Below are 24535 nucleotides of genomic sequence, written 5' to 3'. Positions count from 1 at the left end.
AGTATAAAAGAGCTGCTAAGCATAGCTTACAGACTGAGCCCGGTACTAACAGAGGTTGTAATGAACAGGTAGGAACAGAAAGTATAAGGAGGAGGAAAAATCTAACAACATTTTGAATAATATTGAAATATTGCCTTGGAATATTGAAATTGTCTATGAGACAGCTGGAGAAATTTTCAAAAACAACTAAGGACGAAAAAAGAGATTTGGCTAGAAATGAAAATAGACGGAGAAAGAAAAATCAACTTCATGGACATGGCATTAGAGAAAGTTGGAGGAAAGTTCGAGAACAGGTAGTACAGGAAAGAACCCGACGCAAGGATATACTTCATAAGACGTAGACATAAGGACCGAGAAGAATGTTATACTGAACATGAGAAAGAGAAGAAATATTATAGATAGCGACGAAGATAGAAACAAACAAAGAAAGTAGACATATAAATACTGTGCCAGCTATTAAAGAGAAACAGATACAGAAGAAAAGCTTTAAAAGAAGAAACGTTGAAGATGCGAAGAAAGACGGAAAGAATGGTTTAGAATTGAAAGTTTAGGCGAGAAGGAAGAAAAAAGGAGAAAAACGTCGAAAAAGTAAGAGATTAAAACTTATATAAAAGAAGAAAAGAGGATAATATAATTAGTGAGAGAAAAAGGAAAGACGAAAGAAAGGAAGGCAACATCAAAAGAGGAAGGAGTATTGTACCAAGTTAATTGTAACTAGTGCTAGATGAAGTACGTAGGAAAAAGAGGAAAGAGATTAGAACAAAGGACTAGATGATGCTAGACTAAAAAGAAAAAATGAAATGATTTTTTTTAAATTTTACATCGCACGAATATCGAGGCTAGGCTAATCATGAGAAATGAATCGAGTTGTGCAATGAATAGTTGGAAGAAACGGGAGAACTCAAAGAAAACCGACTCACACGGCTCTTCTCCACAACAAAGTCCACTACGCCCAACCTCGGGTGAAACGAGGGACGCCAAACACCAAATGTGAACGCTCTATCACGGAGTTAATACTACAAAGACGGAAGAACGCAATATGTAAACACATTAAAGAAACGGGACATGATATAAATTGGGAAGGAGTAAAGAATTAGAAAGGGAAAAAGGAATTTGATAAGGAAATGGAAAATAACCTAGTATATTAAGACATATGGGAAGGAGAAAATTTATGACAAAAACACTAAAAATTATCTTATTGTATTTACGGAAGAAGAATTTTCGGATTCCTAGGGATGTTTCATTTAAGCTATTGATTCTACGAAAAAGTATAGGACCTTGTTGCGTTTAGTAAAATAATAAAAATTTTTGTTAGAAAATATTGTTAATAAAATCTCCACTTTAAATGACAATAAGAGAAATAGCTTTAAATGTTTTACCAGATGTCCTTGATTCATCTATCCCTGGCAGTTCTCATACTTTCCGCTGCATGCCGCTGGTTCCGATTCTGGCAAAATCTAACCACTAAATTAGTATTATTTTTAAATCAAATTTTTGAGATAAAAAGCGAAAAAGGAAAGAAAAGAAAATGATTGATTTGTGCTGCTTTGTATGGTAGATTTAAGTCTCTCTAGAATACTATTAGACTTATGTTTCCTACTTCATATGATATTGCCTTGACAAGAAAGAAAAATTATGAGAATTAATTTTGAATTAGGTCATATCGTTTGACTTAACAGCTATTTAAGTGCCGGGGTTGCTGCTTGCTAACGTATGTGACGTAACCAGTTAATTTTAACTACTAAAAGAAGCAAAAAACACATAAAGAAATTAATTGCTTTAAATATATTATTTTATGAGTTTAACAACCCTTATTGTTCTTTGGTCTGGGGATTTTATACTCCTTTCGTTCTTTGTCAAACAAAACCTTAAAGAAAGAGCTGAAAACTACTTGTTACCTACTGTTGAGATGTATTTAAAATATTTAAGTGAAGTCGAATATTATTTCAATTTCATATGTATTTCTTGTTATTGAATTTGTTCGTATTACAATAAAGTTTGTAATCTGTTTTGGGAAATAGGTGGTTGTAATTGCCACTATAACAGGTAACCTTCTATACCGCTTACAATCATAAGACGTCACTGTTGTCATTAATTTTCTGTTTTTTTTATGTGTGTGTATGATAGTTTTGGATTTATCTCTTTAATACCAAATAATTCAGTACTGAGAATTTCCGGTGGCATATAATTATATGTGTGTGTTTATTCAGCAACAACCTTATGTACAGCAAATTTTAATAATTTCTTTTTTTCGATAATAATCTATTTTTTTATTTATTTTAAGCTAGAATGTAAGGGAGTCGAGTTTTTCAAAAACATTATAACGCTATTTTAAGAGAATTCTGCATTAGGTACCATTTTACCAAGATTGTGGCACCAGCGGAAATCTGACTAGGGTACAAATTTAGTATGCTATTTAGATTATCGTAATACACAGGTTTATCAAGTTTTTAAAACTACCTCACTTAATGCAACCAAAACCTAATTATTCACTGAACTACTCGTTTTAAATCCTTGTTCTTGGGAGAAAAGAAGCATGCCAAGGATGACTTTTGTTTTCTAAATCTTTGATTTGCATTTTAAGTTTTCTTAATACTGAATGTAACATTTTCTGTTTTATGGATTTCTCGTTTACAGAGAAGAGTTACCAAATATTTTTTTCTAATTAAACAAGATTTGCAAAGTAATCACAAAATATAATTTACATTAGAGAAATGTAAATTACAATATATGTAACAATAGAATTGAATTGAAGTTTTGTTTCGTATTTTCAAAATATTTGTGTTTGAACTGAGCTTGTTTGTAATTTCCTTTTGTAACACCATTGAATGCCTTACAGAAACACATCACTTGCTTAGTTGGAACATAGATTGGAAGAAACTTTGTGTATAATTTACAGCGTTTCGTGATTTTGGTAAAGCAATTTTTATATTTCTTTTCGTAGAAAACTTGAATATTATTGAAAATATTTATAAGTTCCATTACGTCATCACTAGGATTACTTTATGTTGAAATTATGTATAGTAATTATAATCCACTGAAACTTTGTTCCATATCAGGAAAATTTGATTAACATGCTTTACTGAATTTAGCTATTAGTCTTTTAACTTTTGCCTAGGTTTACTTTATTCTTAGGATTTTATCCATACATTCTTTACGTTTTACCCTTTAGAAAAGTCATCTCACCATTGTTTCGCTTCTCAAAATTTAGTAAAAGAACTCTAATATTCCTTAGAGTACCCAAGGTTGGAAATCCTAAAATGTAAATATGTCATACTGTAAAATATGTGCTAAGATGTGCTATTGAAAAGATATTTACCCTACGTGATAAATTCACATAATTTTGTCAGAAGGGCTAAGTGAAGAAACACCATTTCGTGATAGAACTTGAGGTTAAATATAACTTCCATTCCAGCGGTGGAAGGTTGCCAAGCACTCTCGTTTATCCCTCAGCAAAGAAGGATATTTTTTTCTAACTCATGTTCTGTAGATGTAGACAGTCTTGATCTTTTGCTTGCTTTGATGTTTTGCTTGTTAGAAGGAATTATTCTGACTTTTTGTTAAACAATAATTGCTCTGAAGGAGGCTGACTATTTGAACCTATAGTTTTCTGAATATTCATTAAGTGATTGTTCAAAAGAATGGCAATAATGCATGGAACACTAGTAAGATTGTCACTTGATTCAATATCAATGTTTTCTTCAATTACTCGTTCTTTAGTATGTTTCATGTTTAATTATCCTACGTAATTTGGCGGTCTTATTTTCAGATTTTATTACGCGTGATGAGTAATATCGTGGTTTTGCCAATTTAAGTCTTTTTATAGCTTATATAGTACCCTGTCATGTTACTTGGTAACTCTACTCTCTTATATGATAAATTTGAAGACCTTAGATAAATTTGAAGTTTTTACTAGAAACTTTTATTTTTATAGCTATCCAAGATTTGTTCTTTGTTATTGAAATTGGGCGAAGTTCTCTAGGAAGTGCCTAATTGAAGTAACGAGTGTATGTGTCATGTAAAATGTTAGAAGCCTCTTTTAAAGATTTTTTGTCGTATATTTCATCCGAGCTTTCATGACTAGGTATAAAATTGAAATGGGAGATATTCGATTCATTAAAAATTCTTGGGTATGCGAATTTGACATTCGAGTGTGTTTTGATTAGCTTTTTGTACAATGAAAATATTTAAATGATATAATTGAGCTTCGTGATCCGAGAAACCACTCTTTATGACTGTAATTGTGCTGTTTTATATATTTGTTATAAAGTAATTCATTACGCTACGACTATGATAAGTTATTCTTGTAGGTACATTGACCATTCGTGTTAAATTATACGTAATTAGGAATAGCTTGAGTAAATCGTCGATATCAGTTACAAGGAAATTTACATTCAGACCACCTACTAGAGCAGGATGTTTATTAGACTGAGCAAAATAGTCCATAGTTAATTCAATGTTTCAGATCGCTGTAAGGAGTTCTATAGACACATATTAAAAACAGATCATGAGTCTTATTGAATACATAATTATAACGTAATTCGAAACTAAGGTATCTATACAGGTAAGAATGTGCTTTCTTCTTGATTTCATCTTCGTAGCTGATAGAACAATGGAAGCAGGTACAACGAACAAATGAAATGATCCATCCATGCTGGATCGAGAAAAAATAAAAATAAAACGGAGTTGAATGCCATTGTCTTTGAAAGTCAGTTATATTCCAACAGATTTAACTCTCAACGAGTGCTCATATTAGCTTGTAGGTTAACCACTAGACTTCTAATCGTAATATGGTCATTTCGATTACAACATCGTTTATTCTTTTTAGTTTTTAATGATATTATCCTTAGTGCATAGCTATTTCCTTTAAATAATTATAATTCAAGAACTCAATTGTATATGTATATATATTCAACGAATCAGTCGCAGATATAAGTTTGTTTTAATAATAACATTTTAAATGGGGCGTGTAGACGGAACGTCGGTAAATTATATATGAATGTTAAATACTAATTAAGCAAAACTTCAAATTGCAATACAACTCGTTTCATGTAGCTTACAGGCTATAAAGGGCGCTGAACTCCAGAATAATCAACCAAATAAGATTCAAACTGTTTAACTAACGACGATTTATTAGCTTTTCTATTATTAGTTTGTGTTTCGAGTACAAATTGGAACTGTTTAGCTTTTCCATTAAAAATAACCTGCAGTATATACTTGTAAATTCGTAACTATGATGAAAATTCCGCACATTCTTGTACCATTTAGAATAAGACTGATACTGTCATAGAAAGATAAAGTGATAACATTCCTTATTGTTTTATGAAAAACGAGAACACATTTTCAAATACCTCATTCAACATTTTCAAATAATTTCAATACGTAGTGGATATGACGTAGTCACTACCATACGCCTATTAATATATAGGTACTAACATCAAAATGAGATGACGACCCTCTTGAAACAAGGTCGAGTAGAAGGGACTATACTGTTAGCCGAGGAATGTTCCGGAATTCTTACCAGATTCGCAGCTTTTGTATTACGATTAATTTATATAGAAACATAGTATTCATAAATAGTTATCGTTCATTTTATCATAATGTACTGCAATCTTTACTTAAGATAACAAAAAGCATACAGCCTTTATAAAAGACTGTGGCCTCTTTTCTCAAACCCGTTATATATATATTTATTTAACTTAGACTATATTACATTCTATAGAGCCTCTTTTGGACATGAACTGTTTTTGTCGGAAGTCAAAGGACGAATATTTAACCCTGCATAACTTGTGCAATAGATTAAAATTAAGAACTAAATTGAACCTTGACCTCAAAAATCAAATATCAAACCAGTTGTGAAGGACGAAACATATTAAAATTCAGTTTATATATTTAGTGTAGAGGTCTAAAGTGAAGTATTTTACTGTGACAATTTCCTATACGGTACAACACTTTAAAATATGTTTTCACATTAGTCAATATATCATCGACTACTATATAACACAAAAGTTGTGACCTCGATGTCAAAGGTCAAATATTTAATTATGTATAGCCCATAAAACTATATACATATTAAAATTCTGTATCCAGACAAAGAAATTGTCATTGAGTATTATATACGGCAGAAATTGTGAAAGATCAAATATCTAACCTTGTATAACTCGAAATTGTTACGATATATTATATTATATTTTCTAACTTAGCAATGTTACATTGACTACTATATACACCAAAAGTTGTGAACCTCGAGGTAAAAGGTTAAATATTTACTTGTTACAACATGTTAAAATTTTGTTTGCTGTTTCATTGTAAGGACCGCATAGATTTGATATGAAAAAAGCTGAGATCTCAAGTCAACTCTTATGGACAAGATAAATTTGTCAAACCCTATTTAACATACCGGGAATTTCTTCTTTAAAGTTTCTATGTCAGTGTATATTTCTCTCTTTTTTCATCCTCTTTCAAGACTCTTTTTATCCCATGTTCGTGAAGTAGATCTATGTAGAAGCAAGTAGTTCAACCATTAAATTTAAAAATTTCTTTCCTTTATTTCCTTCTAAATTTTCTTCCTTTTAGGCGGCATTTAGATTTGATGATAAATCATCAGGGGTAGAGATTTTTTTATCATATGCAAGAGAGATAGTTTCTATTCACACACGGCGATATCGTTCAGAGATATCTCTCGCAGAGGTCAATAGATTCTGACATCTTTGGGAGGTTATGCGAATTATTTCAGAAAAAAACATCTTTAGATACTATGACGTAAGTGTTGTCTTTGACCGCTTATTTAGGTTCTATAACAGGTATTTAGATGGTCAACTTGGTGACACCAGATGGTCAACTTGGTGACGCCAAGTGGGGACGGAGGGAAGTGACTTATCCTTAAGGAAATTTCAAAACTTTTTCAAACCTTTAGTTTCCAACATACCAGATTGAAACCTTGCATACGGATTGTGTGCACCTTTGAGTATTTCTCATTTTTTTAAAATCCCTATGTGTACTCGGGCCCGAGCCTGAGGGTCGCAACTATTCCAAGAAGGTTATTTTTTTCTTTTTTTTAAATTTCCAATTTTTCCCATTTTTTCTTCTTTAGGTATACGATACGCACATGTGAGTCATACCATTGGAAAGGGCCTGTTATATTGAAGAAAATAGTGTTTGAGCCATGACTCTAGGGCAATTAGTAACGACTTTAGTATATGACTTTATATAATATGACTTTAGTATAAACTTTCAAACATATATAAATAATAAATATTTTTTTCACTCAAAAAACTGGGGTCCTAGGCAGGGCTGGATTTAGAGGGGTGCAAAGGTGCACGTGCACCCCCGCTTCGTTGTAAATATATCGGCCGCGGTGGCTCAGTGGTAGAGTGTTCACCTATACTGCATGGGGTTCCGAGTTCAAACCCTGCTCTCGGCAAGTGAACTTTGTGGTGGACAAACACCGTGTGCCACCCACTTTCTTTATTCCACCATTTCATTCATTTCTCATTCTCACCGTCTCCTTTAGCCTAGCCGGCATAACCGTGGGACTTAAAACTCAAAAATGTCATCTTATTTCGTTGTAAATATACACTATCTAAAGTGAGAAGCTGGCAGTGAGTTTTGCAAAATAAATAGTTTAAGTCAATTTTCTGAAGCTCGAAGGAAAAGAATTCATCGAGACCAGACACTTAGCATATCCAAAGGTATTTCTCATTCACATCACAGATGCCTAAAGTATTTTTAAAAAACTCAAATTTAATTCAAATGTACTGGTAGTTATTGGTGCACCCCCTCAGAGAATCCTGGACCTAGGTCTCCCGGCCCCGGGCTAGATCCGCCACTGGCCAAAGTGGTGAAGTGTTTCGTGGGGATTCTTTTAAAAAATCCGGGTTTTCTCGAATTTTCCGGTTCAGGTGTATGATACGGGCATATGAGTGGTACCGTTGGAAAGGTTTCGTTATACTGAAGAAAATGGCGTTTGAGCCATGACTCCAGGCCAAATAGTAACGATGCAGTAAATTAAATATATAATTTAAATTTTGCACACGTACTGTGTGCATAACTCGTATTTTATTTAAAAAAATCATATCCCTACGTGAACCCATGCCCGGATCAAAGGGACGCAAAAATTTCGAAAAATCGTAAAATCTCCCGGTTTTCTTCGATTTTCCAGTTTCTGGTATATAATACGGACAAAGGAGTGGTGCCGTTGGAAAGGATGCTTTACTCTGAAGAAAATGAGGTATAAACCACGATCCTATGATAAATGGTCCCATGATCTTTACATATTTCAGATTCTATCGAGAATCAAATTCATGGTGTATATTCAGGGGTGTAGCCAAGGGGGGGCCAACCGGGGCCGCCCCCCCAAATGGTTTCCTGGCCCCCAAATGACCAGCTTTTAAAAAATCATAGTAAAATTCTCTCTCTTCATTCATTTAAAAGTAACAAAGTTCATTGACAATTAATAATTTATGGTAACATAGTAAGGAGAAATATTGTTTTTTTCCATACCGATCGAAAAATAGTATAGTATCTCTTCCTTATTACGATCGAAAAATAAGATACTTTTTTTTTTCGTGACAGCAGATTACACAATTTACTGCGATTTATATTTGACAGTTTGAAGACAAACGTTTTAACAAGGTACTACAAAAAAGCCGTAAAACAAAGGTATTAAACTTATTTGTAAATACTGTATAATTTTATATGCTTTAACAAGTGTTTTAAAAGACATAAGAGGATGGAAAATTTGGCGAGAAACAATGGTTTTATTCAATTTGGATTCCATTCGTTCTCTTTTATTTCTATTCAGTGTAATAAAATAATTATGTTTTTTTTTGTCACGAATAATAAATATTTTTGTCAGGAAACTGTAAAGAAATTAAGTGAAATTTCAAAGAAAATCAATCTTGTGTAGATAGGTTCTGTATACAAGGTCTTAAATTTAAATATAAAGGCAACCAAGAAAAGTTTTGTTGCTCTTTCTCCCACCACCTTCGAACATTGATATGTCACCTAACCTGGAAGATCAAAAATAGTCCCCATCAGCATCGAAGACCTTCTGAAAACGTTCTGGAAGGCCAGGGAATCCATCGCGGTAGAACGTGGTGGGCCGTGAAATGAAGAAAGTATCAGGTGCATTTTGGACTTTTACTAGGGATTGACGTCCTCTAAGGTGATTGTTCAAAGAATGGAACATGTAATAATCGGACGGTGCAATATCCGGGGAAATATAGTAGTTGCAATATTGTTTCCCATCCAAGGCAGAAAATGGTGTCCTGAGTCATCCTAGCCACGTGGGACTTAGCGTTCTCCCGTAAACGAGGACCCATTTGCAATTCAGAAGTGATGGCTCCAGAGTTTTGAGTTTTTTCTTGAGCACAGCTCAACTGCTGACACTACAGAGTTGCATTGATATTCTGACTAGCTGGTAGCAGTTTCCGATGTACGATGAACCAAACACACAGAAGGACCTTCTTATGGTACAGTGCTGGTTTCGGCTGTTTTGAAATCGGTTCATGGGATGCTAACCAATGATGACGGCACCATGGAACTTCGTATAGGACACACTTTTTATCACATGTCAACGCCCTGTCCAGAAATGGCTCCGAAACAGAAAATAAACACAGGCGACTGCCGCGTTGCCTTCTGGCCCGGAGTCAAAATATGTGAGACCCATTGACCCAACTTGTAGTGCTTCACAAGTTGATGGATGTGCTGCCGAATGGTTTCTCCACACACTGAATTGTAGTCCCAGTTCCTTTTGTACATGTGTTGGTCTTCTGGCACGTGGTGTTTTCGGCTGTTTTGTCATCGTCCTTAAACTTGTTAAACCATCGCTGCAATGTCCGCGTCGTCACGACACAATCACCAAAGGCCTGGCATATCGTCTGTCCCGCTACAGCGGCGTTTGACCTCCATTTGAACTCGTTCAGCATACATGCTCTTATGACGCTCTGTGGATGTACCATGTTCCCTCTGTCTTTACGCAAGTTCACGGTGTGTCTGAATTGCCACAACCAGGTAGTATGTTGGATATACCCACACCAACAGCTGACGTTCGCCTTATCTCCACTCGCATTCAAATCACGGTGTGCGGTCCAATTGAACACAGACTTCCACGAAAAGGGACAGAACTTTCTTGGTTACCTTTATAGTTATGCACAAAAGTATAGCGTTTGGTCCCGGGCAGTAGTTCTTGATTAAGCATAATAAAAAGTATCTTGAATATAATTTATGGATAATAATAATAATAATAATAATAATAATAATAATAATAATAATAATAATAATAATAATAATAATAATAAGCTAAAATAGAGTTTTTAGTTTTCCACTAGAAAACCAAAATTTTCTTTTCTTTCAGACCTCAAAAACACTAGCAGCAACACTTTTTTGGCTTTGTACATTGTAGCTGCCCCCCCTCAAGAACGACGCCCCCGCTACACTAACCTGCTGGCTACACCCCTGTGTATATTTTAAAGTGAAGTTTCCCTATCTATTCAAGAAATTTGTATTTCAGCATATAGAGGCAAATATTTTTGCTAACTTCATATACCCTGCATTTAATTGCAGTTTATTTCATTGCTTAATTCTATTATGGAATTTCTCATAATATTTGTCAAATTATTTTCGACATTTTCAAATATAAATGTATTATTTTTTCATTTCTTTATATAACGAAATGTAATGCCATAGTGACATTTTGCACTATGCTCTTTGTTTTCTTAAAAGCTAAAGGTGACTTATTTCTAAACGAAAAATAACATTAGTTATATTTAGTTCCCGAATTAAAGATGATGGAAGCCAATGTGCTGACCACACACAAAACAACTTAAATCCATCTTCTTGACCATAGCTAATTATGGACTACAATTGAAGAGAATTCAATTTATTTTTGAGCTGTAAACTTATTCATAGTTTTTAATAATAGGAAAATCTAGAACAGTTTTATGCTTGTAAAATTCTACTTCATTTTGTTCGCTTGACAATAAATATATAAATAAATACTAGTAGAATATCGAATCACACCTTCTACTGTAACAATATTTCCTCTTTACTGGAGTCCTATCTGATTGATGAAAAAATAAAAATAAAAAAAAGTAGTAAAAAGAGACTCGAATACCGGTCGCGGGAATGGGAATTTTGTACGGATCCAATGAGCTACGGAATAAGACACACAAGTCATTTACTATTTATATGGTAATAACCCTAAGCTTCACGCTGTGAAAGAACGTTGTGTCGCTTTTTTTTAAGAAGAAATTCAAACCTTATAAATCGTTATGACAAGTGCCTCAATTTGAATGGTGAATATGTTGAAAAGTAATGTAATGTGATATTTTTCCCATGTGTCTAATAAACATTTTGTATCTGCGAGTGTGTGCCATTGATATCAAACGGCAGTCCTTTTCCGAAATGACCTCATAGTATTTAGTACATTGATCTTAATATCAATGTGATTGATTACTCAAGCGACTCTCCGAAATCAGGAGTGGAAATCAAATTTATCATGACATAAATTTGATTTCTCCAGCCATACAAACAAATGGCACAACCGAACAGTGGCGTAACTAAAAGCTTGGGCTCTCCCGCAGACAGCGTGGAGTGGGACCCCTTCTCTACGTCCCACTTTACAATTTTGTGCTCCGTGCTGGTGTGGGGCCCCCACACTGCAGGGTCCGCGGGGCCCTTATTTACGCCCCTGCAACCAAGTACTGGAACTACGATAAGCGCATTAATTAGATTAATAATCTTGTAATTTATAATGTAGATAGATATAGATATAATATATTTAAAACAAAACAGTTTGCTTGCTTTTTCATTTCCGAAGTTTAGAATTTTGCAGTATTAGGTTCTCAATGAATAACTGCAAATTAGAACATTAACTTTTAGCATAGAAATGAACTATGACTATTCATTTCTATGAACTATGAACTATGTAAAGCTTCAAACGTTGTGAAATAAAGTTGTAAAATAACCATCAGCAGTGTTTTGTCTAATTTTGTTAATTTTGAGGAGAATCTAACACTCTAGAGGATATTCATGACTTTTTAACTTTTGTTGCAGGTATTTTCAAAAATCTTTGGAGGAATTCTACAACTTTGGGGGGTCGTCTAGAAAACACTGTACTGTAATATATTTGCAAATTAGGTAGGCTATAAGCAATGGCAATAGATTTTTATTCATAGGTTATTTTATACTAGATGGAAAATTAATCTAACAACTCTGTTTAATTTGAATTATCTGTATTATCTGGGGAATCAAAAATATATAAAATCATGATAACTATTGTTTGCAAGCGTTGTCAGTCAATCCAATGTTTGATAAAGATCTTTCAACATTTCTGCAGAACATTCCCTCTTGGGTAACCCTCTTTCAAATCATTCCTCAGTGTTTTTTAATTTTACCATACCATATAAGGGCCTCTTCTAGGTCACTTCTTATCATTTACACAGTAAATAACAGAACATATTATTGAAAGTGGTCAAAAGAGCAGGAAATATTTCAGACCAAACTAATGGAGGAAGTGGCTAGTGGACATGTTGACAGAGGATGAAATGGCAGATGGATATAATGCTGGGTTTATAATTACAAATGCATTGCTATTTAATTGAATTTTACATTATAAAATTTCTAATTTATTGTATGCGCACATTTAATTATATATATATATATATATATATATATATATATATATATATATATATATATATATGTGTGTGTGTGTGTGTGTGTATGTGTGTATGTTATTACATATAATCTTAGAAGTTCTAGGGAGAAGATTAACTCGACTAACATAATGGTTTGTCACCGTCCTGCAGCTCATTTTTTGCGATTTAAAAGAAACATTGAGAAAATAGATTTATTCTGAACTTTATTAACCAACCCTCGTATAAATCCAAATGTTCTAGAAACTCTTTTGTCATCGCTTTGGTACGTCTCTTCGTCTGTGTTGGTGAACCCGAACAAGATTTTGTAACCATATATGGGCATACGTTGCAGAGACAGTGATTTCCTTTGTGAACGTTCTCTAACTCCGGAAGATCGGGAAAGTCGCAAAAACACTTTACTTCTTGTCATTGCTCAACGCTGATTTGATTATTTAAAATGTCCGCACTTTTTCAGCCAAAGAGTGTGAGTTTGTTATTATACGTCATCACCAGAGAGCTCCACACCCGAAAACATGTATATGATAGTGAATTCAAAAGGGCAGTCAGTCTGCAGTGGACAGTTTGAGGGAGTCTTCTTACTCCCAGTTTTCGCGTCGTAGCGCGCCCTCCTCCGAAGAGCAGCGTACCTTGCTGCTTAGAATGTAGCCCGTTCGTTTTGAGTTGTAGCTCGTTTGTGATGAAGAGGCCTGAACTATCAGTTTAATAATTCATACATTAGTGTTGAAAGTTAAACGTAATAGGTATTTACGAAAACATTGTCATATCACTAATCAAGTGGAATATCCTTTATTATTGTGAATGTAAGCGGAGCTTTAAAACACAATTTGATTGAGGTCATAAAGTTGACAAAACACGCATAGCGTCATTCGGAATAATTAGTGGAGAAGACACGATTCGGACTCAACCTTGGAACTTCAGTTTCAGAAGTAGTGCATATGCTCGAGTACAGGTCATCAAAGACGCAGCATCAACAGGCTAGCCGAAGACACACGTGAGTCTACTAACATTTTAAGCCACCACTTTATTCATTATTAAAGCCACGCCACCATAGTGTTGTTAGTACTAAATTGTTAATTGTGCATATTGGAAGTGTGAATGCATGTAATATTTGTGCTAATATAATAATATTATATTTCTTTTATCGGAAAGTGATTTTATAATTTGTCTTCTATTTAATATTAAATTTTCTTTATACGTTTAGCTTAACAACAAACATTACGTTGCTTACATTTTCATTTGCCATGCCCCCAGTCATCGTGAGTGGAAACTGTAGGCATGGGCAGTAGTCGTATATGTCATGGCGTAACTGGGGATCACAACTAAGAAACGGGGAAGATATGAGAAATAAAAAATTACTCCGAACCAGGACGTAAATAACGATTACAGGTTAACGCGGTGACTTTTTGTCCAAATATTTTAATACGATATTTTAAATTAAGATACAATTTATATAGAAGTAAAGTAAGTATGAAATAACTATAGAATAAATTCAAAATTCGAAATTTTAATTATGAAGTATCTATATACAATTTTGGAATTCGAAATTGATTATAATAACATGAGATAAGCACTAAAGCGCTTGATTGACAAACCAGAGTAAGAACTGAAAATATTGAATAGGTTTACAACAGGGGTGGCTAGGCTTTCTTAGGTTTGAGGTCTACTTCTCATTTCTGAAATCTCTAGTGATCTACTAATCAAAATATAGATTAATAATGAGGACGTGATGGACAGTAAAGAACAAGTAAATACGAACAATAAAATTAAGATTAATTAAATATTTTTTAAAAAAACTAATTAATTCATTTTTATTTTCTCAGAAACGTTCATTCGTTATCAGAAACTAGAAAACAGTCCATCGAGACTGATTGATACAGATAGTGTGACACAGACCACCGCGGGCTACCTCTCACGATTGCCGGTAGGCTCGTAGAGACTATGGTTGATGTGTTGGCCATCTCTGGTCGGTTATAATGAGTTGTTTCGAAGACATGAAAAGGGTTTCAATCAAGGAAGCGTCGCTTCTGATGAATGTGGTACAGGTTTCAATTCCCGGTGTTAGTCGGTTTTATCTCATTTTAAACAATGGATCTACCTTTGCTTTAGCCGAGGTTAAACTTCAGATATCAAAGCAAACCAAATTGAACCGGTTAGTTTGTTGTAGCTTTCGTAGTTTGGAAGGCTCCTCGCATTTCATGAACAGAAACTGGGGAAAAGATATTTCTTTCCTTTTTGTCAACAGAACAAACCACTGGGCGACAGGTATAAACAAATTCTTAACAAAACCTGTTTTTAACCAGATATTTCCCGCTTTCCTTCCAAGAAACTGGCAGTCAAGAAGGGTTGGAAGAGGTGACCTATTCATTCCTTTGTTTCTCTACGGGGGGCTATACCTGGCTTGCATGCGATAAGTTGAACATGTCAAACTTATCGCACCGTATCATATGCAGGAGAGATATTATGAGATAAACTAATTTAGACACGATTATTTCTTAAATTTATCTCTACCCTTGATGATTTATCATAACGTCTAAAAAGGGCCTTACTTATTTAATATCTTGATTTTTTAAATATTTTTGTACCTTACACAATTACAAGCATTAACATTACCACTAAATCTACTAGTTCCAAGTTCCTTTGATATTGACACATTTAGTTTCTTTGCAGCATCTTGGAACTTCGTACTAGTTCGTACATTTTTGTCCTACCAGACAAAATAATATATCACTCAAATAAACCAAGAGGGGTCATTTCAGAATGTTCAAAAATTTTCAATTTGTACAAAAAAAATTAAATTCATTTTAAATATTTTAAATTTTTAACACTTCAATTGCCTGTATTGCGACAGTTTCTAATTTGAAATTTAATTAGCTCATAATTCTGTATTTTTCTACTCCGAAGACATATTTTACCAATTTAAGAAACGAAGGATGATCATCTAAAATTTGAATTGCTTATTCACTTGCGCTGCTAAATCTTCAATTTTGTATTTTAACTAACACAGAATTTTTTACAATTGTCTGATATGTCAGTAGCATAGAGGACAAATGTACTATTCGAATTAGAGAGGAAGAGTCATTACAAAATTTGCGTATCAATTTTGTATTCCAAATTTTAATATCAAAATTTAACTAGCTTAAAATTGTTTACCAGTATCATATCTTTTTATACATATAATGAAAAGAAAATGTACCATTTAAATAGGTGAAGAAGAGCAATATTAAACTTTGTAGTTTCATTTAGTTTAGTGTGATCTTTTCAAATTCAAACTTTAAGTAACTAACTCAGTACCTTCATACTGAATACGTTTGTTCTATGAATTTCTAATTACACATATTTAATAATCTATATAAAGCGTATCCAAAATAGGGCCCTTAGAATGTATTTTATACAGAGTAAATCTATTTTGTAAGGTTTAAAAATCAGATTATTATATTTTATAATGGATGTATAATTTCTGCTATGATAAATATTCGAAAAATATTGTAATAAAATAAAGCAATCTGCTATGCAAAATAAGCGTTAAAATGTGTGGTTTATCCTTTCGTAACAGAGTCTGCATTTAACATAATTGGTACTATGTCATTTAGGAGTTGAAAACGTGTTGTACTCCTTCATAAAAACTTAACCACAAATCTATAGTTATAGTGTAAACTCTGCTATGGTAAAAATTGGTTGACGAAATGTTTTAGTAATTTCTATTATTATTAATAGGGTTATTTAAGACAGTTTTCTTAGCCTGTACAAATTCCTTGCCTTTAAATAGTGGTTGAAAACGTGCTCGTGCACTTGCCTAAGTTTATGTTGGTAACATGGGGTTGAAATTATGCTCGTGCTTTTGCGAAACATTGGTAAAGATATTCTTGTACCATTTCATAATATCGAGTAGGGAAATGCGCTTAATTCCTTTTACTGTTATTATGCTCAATTTTTGAATGTAAACGGATGAAAGGTGCTCATAATATTTTATTAGATTCTTATATAATTTTTGTTATACTAAAATAATAGGTTGGTATATGTGTTTATATTCTCTGACTATCATTTCTGCTGTGTTAAGTGTTTAAAAATGTGCTTAGGGATGAAAAACAAGCCGTAATCCTTTGTCAACATATCAGGAAGTACAACGGCCCATTTTAGCATACATTATGATGGGTAAATTCCCAGGAAGATATCTTTCGGGAATATTCACGGGAAAATTCCCCACAATGGGAATTTTCCGGGAGTTTATGTACACTCACGTCCAAGATTATTGTCGAATGTCTATAAATATTTTGTTATAGAAATATAATCTGATAACGAATTCGCCCGGTATTTCTTATAATGTTAGTATGTGTATAATCGGCGAAAACATGTACGTGGAAAATTTAATGTAAAAAGAGCAGTAAATAAGAACAATAAAATGAAAATAAAACTTTCTTGAACATTAGCAACATTTTGTTTTACTCATTCTAATTTTCGTATTTATATTTTTTTCTTATGAAATTCATCACAAATATACATTTTCTGATTATACACATACTATCAGTATTAAAAGTACCCTGCAAAATCATTATCGAATTATATTTTTACAAGAAAACAGTTATAGATATGAGCCAATCATTTTGGACATGAGTCCACAAAGAAAATTGCATTCTATTACTATATTATGATTTCAAAGTTAAATATCGCTTTCATATCACAGTATTACTGTTGTCCCCATAGGAGTCTTCTAAATGTATATTCTAAACGGTATTGTGTTATTTTATTAACACTTTATTATATTTAGAGAGTACGCATAAATGTAAATTTACTTACAATATGTTCTATTGAAGTAAACATGTGTGAAAAATGGTATACTTAGTACACATACATAACCAATAAAAAGTATAAATTTATATTAACTGGATTTTCTAAACTTGACCCTACTACTGATATAAACATGTTAAATTTTTAAATGTTATAAAAAATTAAGTTGGTTAACTGCCAGAAGACACATGTCTCAAAATTAATCAACATTTGCGAATACATATTTATATTCACAATATTTCCAAGGCACTGATATATCTTTATAATTTTGCACACACACTGCCACACACAACCTTTATTCCTACCAATTTCTCAAAATTTTATGGTGTATTTCACATGTAAGGGATATCTGAGTTTTTTTCAGACATTCGAGTCAGCAACAAGAGACACGCCAAGGTCTATTTCAAACAGTGGTTCTGGTGTATTAATAGTACCTATTTCATATCTATTTCTACATAATTTCTACATTACTTTAAAAAGTAGTTCCTTTTCAACATTTGTAAGTTAGTACTTTGCTACTTTTTAGTACAAATGGACATACAACTTAGAAGATCATTATTAGTTATATAAAGTACAAGCAACGAATTTAGTTTTTTTTAACCTCCAAATTATTTATTTAAAACCTACAAGTAAATCATAATAAATGAAAATAAAGCAATTAGTCACATGGATCTTATAATTTGGAAGACAAAGTAAAGAAATCGAAATAAATTCCTTCCCGGAAATTTATATGCCAGGGGAAAAACCCGAGAGTATTCCCGCTGCCCGTAACTAGGCATACCTGGTCGATACTTGTGGGCGAACAGGTCTCGCCTCCGAAAACCAAAACCCCCACACTCAGAAAATGTCAAAACGCAAATACAAACGGTCATAATCCGCACACAAATGGACAAATCTCCTAAATCCACTAACGATCATAACTTCCATAGCCAAAACTCCCTCACAGGTAAGATGTCATAACCCTCAACGGTCGTAACTTCCACAGAAATGGACAACACTCCAACACATAATAACGGTCACAATCACCACATAAATGGATAAAACTATTACAAAAATGAACAAAACTCCCACATAGTCGGACAAATACCCAACAATTTAAAATGGTACTAGTAGTACTTCTTTTATGTTTACACGCTGAAAATAATAAAACGAATTCGAAAAAATGCATCAAACTGATAACAATTATCTTAACTATAATAGAAATTTATGAATCCATGTTACATTGGTCGATTTCGATATTTTACGGTCACAAATCGACACAACTGAGTGCAAATAATAGCTTATATGGTTGTAACAGCACAGATTTACGCGACCCCGAAAACAATGCATTCCACTCTAGTATCGAAAGTTTTCCATCGCTTTTATATGTTGCTCCCTTCTGATACCAATTGGTGTGCTAGGAAAATTACCCAAGCAACACTCCTTTCCAAATTGTACTCCTTTCGAAATCCAATGTGTACGATTTACGGTTGAAACAACTTAAATCATACCAAATGTAAGTAGGAACGCACGCACACACACACAGCACACACACACACAAACACACACAAACGCACACACACACACACACACACATACATACATACATACTGTTCCATAACTCGTGTAATTTTCTACAGAACTGGGAGAAGATGAAGTTTTCACACTATTAATATAACATTTGGCACTCTTATTGCGAAATTTCTACATTTTTCGATTTTCTAAATGTAATAGGAGAAAATTGCAGTTTAGCGCCCCTTTTGGCAGGGCCGGATTTCCCGATAGGCCCCCTAGGCCCGCGCCTATGGGCGCAAGCTCCCAGGGGGCGCACGGCTGAGAGAAAAAAATAAAAAATATCTAGAAATAAAAATAAATAGACATAACTTAACATATTTTTTGAATTATTTAAAAAAATCAAGCTAATAAAGCATTCTGATTTTGAAGTTCATTGGAACAAATAATTGTTGGTAAAGTTCACCAATCTTTTGTTAATACATTAACGGTATTTTGTTAAGCCCAGAACCAAGTAAATTCCTCAAAAAACTTGCAATGATAAAATTGCATCGTGGATTGGTGTTTAAGCAATTAACATATAGGTCTGATATATTTTTTTAATAAAGGGTTTTTAGGAAAGTAACTTTACCAGACTAGGGGGCGGAAAAAATTATTGGGCCTAGGGGCGCCAAAATGCTAAATCCGGCCCTGCTTTTAGGGGTGTAACACAAAAGTTCATTTTCCTTATGGGAGATTCAATGTTTAATTTTGGGAGCAGTTTTCTCAAATAGTTATTCTTAAAGATTTTGGAGCAAATGAGATGTACTTGTTACAAAATGCAAAAATACACATTCACAAAGCTAGTAAAGCCGTCTCAAACTTTAATTTGGGAAGGCCCTCCTTTTGGGGGCCAAGGGGCGAAAAAAGGTAGGTGATGTGTTACCAAATTCCCAAAATTTATTTTCGGAGTGCCAGTAAACATCACATTAGTCACGAATGTCACAGAATTAACGCCTCAATGCTTTTTACATGTAAAAGTGACTGATAATGGGGCTAGAACCCTCTTTCAAAAATAAGAAAATCACAATATATATCCTGAGTAGGGACATACGATAAGAATTTATTTTTTATTTTTTTATTGTGAACTTTGGCGTCATTTTAGCAAAGGAGTATGCGTTTTTGAAATCTGGAATGCTATTTTGGTAACGCAGCGCCTTAGGGGGCACAGGGAGCAAAGCATTAGATGATGGATATTTATAAAAGTTCAAAATTTGTTCCCGAAATGCCAGTGAGCTTCAGATTTTTCGCAAATATCACTGAATTAATATTCTAATGCTCCGTGCGTGGGCAGTGTCTTATGTAGGGCTATAGTCTCCTTTGAAAAATAAAAAAGGACGATAAATGTCCTTAGTAGGGACATACGAGAAGAAGGTATTTTTTTGTCAATTAATGTGAAATTTTGCGTCAATGAAGCAAAAGAGTATGTGCTTTTCATAGCTGGAATATTATTTCGTTAATGTACTGGCTTAGGGGGGCACAGGGGGTGAAGCATAAGTTATTGGATCTTTATAAAACTTTCAAATTTTATTTTGGAAAATCCGATGTGTGTCAGATTATTCACGATGTCACAGAACTAATATTCTAATGCTCCTTGCATGTGCCAGTGACTGATATTGGGCTACAGCCACCCTTCCAAAAACAAATAATTTACGGAAGATATATTTAACAGGGACATACGGGAAGGAGATAAATATGCTTTACGATTAATGTGCAATTTGCCATTATTGTAGAAGAATGTTTTGATTTTTTAAAAAAAATTTCGAATCTAGTGTAAATGAATATCGTCTGTCAGTGTAACAAATTGAGGATATAGCTTTGTTGTTTGGCATCACTGGAATACAAATTGTGTGTGTGTGTGTGTGTTTTAATCTCCGCTTCGTTCTTTTAGTCGTAGAAGAGAATGACTAAAACGAATTGACTTTTTATGTTATTTGTGCGCTGCTTCTGCATTTCTGCATGCTGTCACAGCTTTTATAGATTTGCAGTTGGAATATATGTTCATTGTATTCCTCTCTATAGTTGCGAAATATACCATAGGTTTCTGCATGTTGTCAAGCGGCTGATGCTACTGTGTTCAACTGGAATCGTAACTGGGAGTTGGAACTGCAATTTTTCTGCGCACTCGTGTAATTTCTAATAAACTGAAAGCGCGCATTCGTCAGCAAGTGTTCCGTAAACCATGCGTCAGTGTGTGTGTGAGAGAGAGACGAAATGCAATCTTTAAATTTTACGTCCCACCAAATGCCGGATAAGCTGAAAAATACATTCGAAGTGAGAGCGAACCACTGAGAAACCGTAGTTTTACTCTAAGGCCTAGATAAAAGCGAAGACTATATTCGTATTTAACATGTCCAAAAACACCTACTTACCGAGTTCCATCCAAATCGTTTAAAATTGTCATAAAAAGGGTGTATCCCACATAAACCGTAAGGCCTCGGTAAAATAATATAGTATTCGTAATCAGCATGTCTGAAAAACTCTATATGTCGAGTTTTATTCCAATCGTTTAAATTGTCCTTTAAAGGGCGCATCCCATATAAACTATAAGAGCTAGAAAAATTGATGGCAGTCGGAATCAGCATGTTCGAAAATCCCTATTTACGAAGATTAATACAAATCGGCTGAAATTGTCATAAAAAGGGCGTATCTCACATAAACCACTTGGCTGAAGTAAAACTAAATATGATATTTGTAATCAGCATGTTCGTAAACACATATATACCGAGTTTCATCCGAATCGGTTAAAATTGCCATACAAAGTGCGTATCCCACATAACTGTAAGACCTAGGTCAAAAACATATATATGATATTTGTAATCAGCATGTTCGGAAACCCCAATACACTGAATTTCATTCAAATTGGTTAAAATTGTTACAAAAGGGCGTACCCGACATAAACTGTAAGGTAATAACTTCACTATACACCATAGTCATATAAAAACGCAAAAACACCGCCGTCAATGTCATACTCGTGCTGCTCCTGTGTGTTATCGAAACCGGAACTGGAACAGTAGTCCGAATCGGAATTGTAATGTTTCTGTGCATGGTTGTTATTTCCACAAAATTGGAACTGCAATTTTATTTTGGCCATTTTCCGGTACCATCAGTTTTTAAGCCTGCAGGAACTTCGTTGAAACCACCTAGGCCTCCTGGCCGAATTTTTGGAAAGATCCCAACAATTATAGAAAAATACGAGAATGTGTGTATACCGTGTGTATGCTCTTCCGAATTAGCTGCCTCCTTATGGTCTCACACTTTAATAAAAAAACGTACGGCGCATAAAGCATCTATTGGTACTGCCCTGTATACGGGATATAGAAACTAAGGTAAGTAGAAAGAGGTGGTGATATGTGCGGGGGAATAAACACACAAGTAAATGTGCACAGTGCTTGTTGGTACAGATACAGCCTTGGAATTTTCATTTGCGCAGTCGTGTCGACTCTCTGTATCCTTCCTGTCACATGACATAAGTAAAGGAGAAGGTGTATTGATATCAGGGGAGGTGTTGATCGCAATTGGAGTAACGTGTATGCATATGTATAAAACTCATACTTCAAGGAACGATGGGAAGACAAACAAAGATTGTGATATCTGCATGGAACGGAGCCTAGCCTAAAACATATACACAGCACATGATCGTATCGGGATACGATTATTGTTTCTATATGCACACGAATTTCGACTTTCTGTTCCACCAGATAAAAAGGTCTGCGACCAGTGTCTGGAAGAAAAGTTTATTCATTTTGACAAGCCTAAGACTGAATATATGCTTGGGGGCAGCGGTGGCTCAGTGGTAGAGCGTTCACCTCTGGTGCTTGGGGTCCCGGGTTCGATCCCAGCCCCCGCCAAGTGAACTTTATGGTGGACAAACACCGTGTGCGTGGGTTTTCTCGGTGTTCTCCCGTTTCCTCCCACTTTCTTCATTCCACCATTTCATTCATTACTCATCATCACCGTCTCCTTTAGCCTCACCGGCATAATCGTGGGACGTAAAACTCACAAATTTCGTTTCATTTCATTTTGAATATATGCTTAGATGTATGCTATAATGGTCTTAGATTGAAGACATACAAGTATACCAGCAAATCACAGATTCATACATATCTACATACGGTGTTCCAACTTTCACACTATTTTATTTCCTTCTTTTGTGAAACAACTCATTAGTTTAAAGATAATAATATTCTAAATATTCATTTTAACCTTTAACAAATAAAAAGCTCAAAAACGTAGTTTACCAATTAGCAATATACGGATTTGTTCATTAATTGAAACATGTAATTGGAAACACGTAAGATATCTGTGTTGGCAAGGGACATGCAGCGACTGGAGCTCGTGATTGTTGCTGGGGATGATAGGGCTGAATACGTATTCTGTGAGTCTCAGTAGAATAGCAGTGTGCTTGTATCGAGCAAACGGTTATAAAGTAACATACGTTAAGTCGAATTTCGATAGAGGAAATATTAAATCTCGGCTCTATGGTGTGAGCGTGGTGAAGGTGGTAAGTGTGTTGAGTGTCGTGAGTAACAACATTCAGGTGACTTTCAAAGTGATGAAATCCTACAAAATTTACGGGGAAACCACATCCTCGAAGACAAAAAGTGGTCAAAAGAAAATCCATGGTGACACGTCCCACCTACAGCTGTGCGATATTTCGATATGTGGATACATAGATATTTTTAAGTATCGAAAACTTTTAAAATGGATGTATTTAATATTTCGTTATTTCAAAATTTTTCAATATTTCGGTTTTTTTCACTATCAAGATATTACGATTCTTCTATAATTTTATTGCTTTAATATGTTCATGTTTAGCAGTATTTCGATATTTTCAAGTTAACCTCTTTAATCCCAGATACTTATCTGCAATCGTACAAATTTATATAGTTGTGGATTTGTATCGTAGAAAAATGATATTTGTATATTTTTAAATTGGAGTGCTATAAAACATACATATGACGCTTTTTGCTACGTATATTTATGTTTATAACTCCAAGCTGCATAATGGAAAAAATGAAGAAAACCTGTGAATTTCAGTATATTTATTATCTAGTGCACTATATATATTAGTATCCTTCAACTATCACAATATGACTAAAATATGTTAAAGGTGTCAACCAAATGCGGTTCGTAAGGTAAATTATGACAGTTAAGAATAAGTGTTATTGCTTCAAAGAAACAGACGTAAAATTTTCTCTTGTTCTGACTGTTGAGAACATAAACAAAAACAGTTAGTAAGATTTCTTCTCTCAGTTTGATATCACAAAACTTTTAACTTTAAGGACATGACTTACCTCCCGAGAGGGGTCCGGTGTCTAAATGGTAATATTTATTATGTCCCTTCTTTCTCCTGCATATTATATCTGTTTCAGTTAGTATGCAAATCATCAGGACGGTTTCTTTTTTTCTCAATACAGAAAAACATCCTTCACTTAGCTCATTTGAAACGTTTTGATTTCGAACACCCAACTTAACTTCATCTCTGGTAGTTTTTGTCTTCAGCTTTCCTTTCTTTCTTTACATAATTGCATCATATTCATCCTTTTCTTCAGATC

At 34.0% G+C, this 24535-nt stretch overlaps 1 long non-coding RNA gene across 1 annotated transcript in view; it reads left to right on the top strand.

Annotated features, from left to right (window-relative positions):
- Positions 1-2832: 2832 nt before the first annotated feature.
- Positions 2833-24535, top strand: part of LOC145683292 (uncharacterized) — a 211844-nt gene continuing 190141 nt past the window's right edge. Inside the window, exon 1 of the long non-coding RNA XR_014131004.1 lies at positions 2833-2914. This is a non-coding gene — a long non-coding RNA (uncharacterized LOC145683292). The remainder of the gene's footprint in view (positions 2915-24535) is intronic.

Source organism: Thermobia domestica, chromosome 4 (assembly GCF_964235325.1).
Source record: "Thermobia domestica chromosome 4, izTheDome1.hap1.1, whole genome shotgun sequence".
NCBI classification, from domain to species: Eukaryota; Metazoa; Arthropoda; class Insecta; order Zygentoma; family Lepismatidae; genus Thermobia; species Thermobia domestica.
Note: the sequence above shows the minus strand (reverse complement) of the source record. Positions and strands in the feature narration are given on the sequence as shown.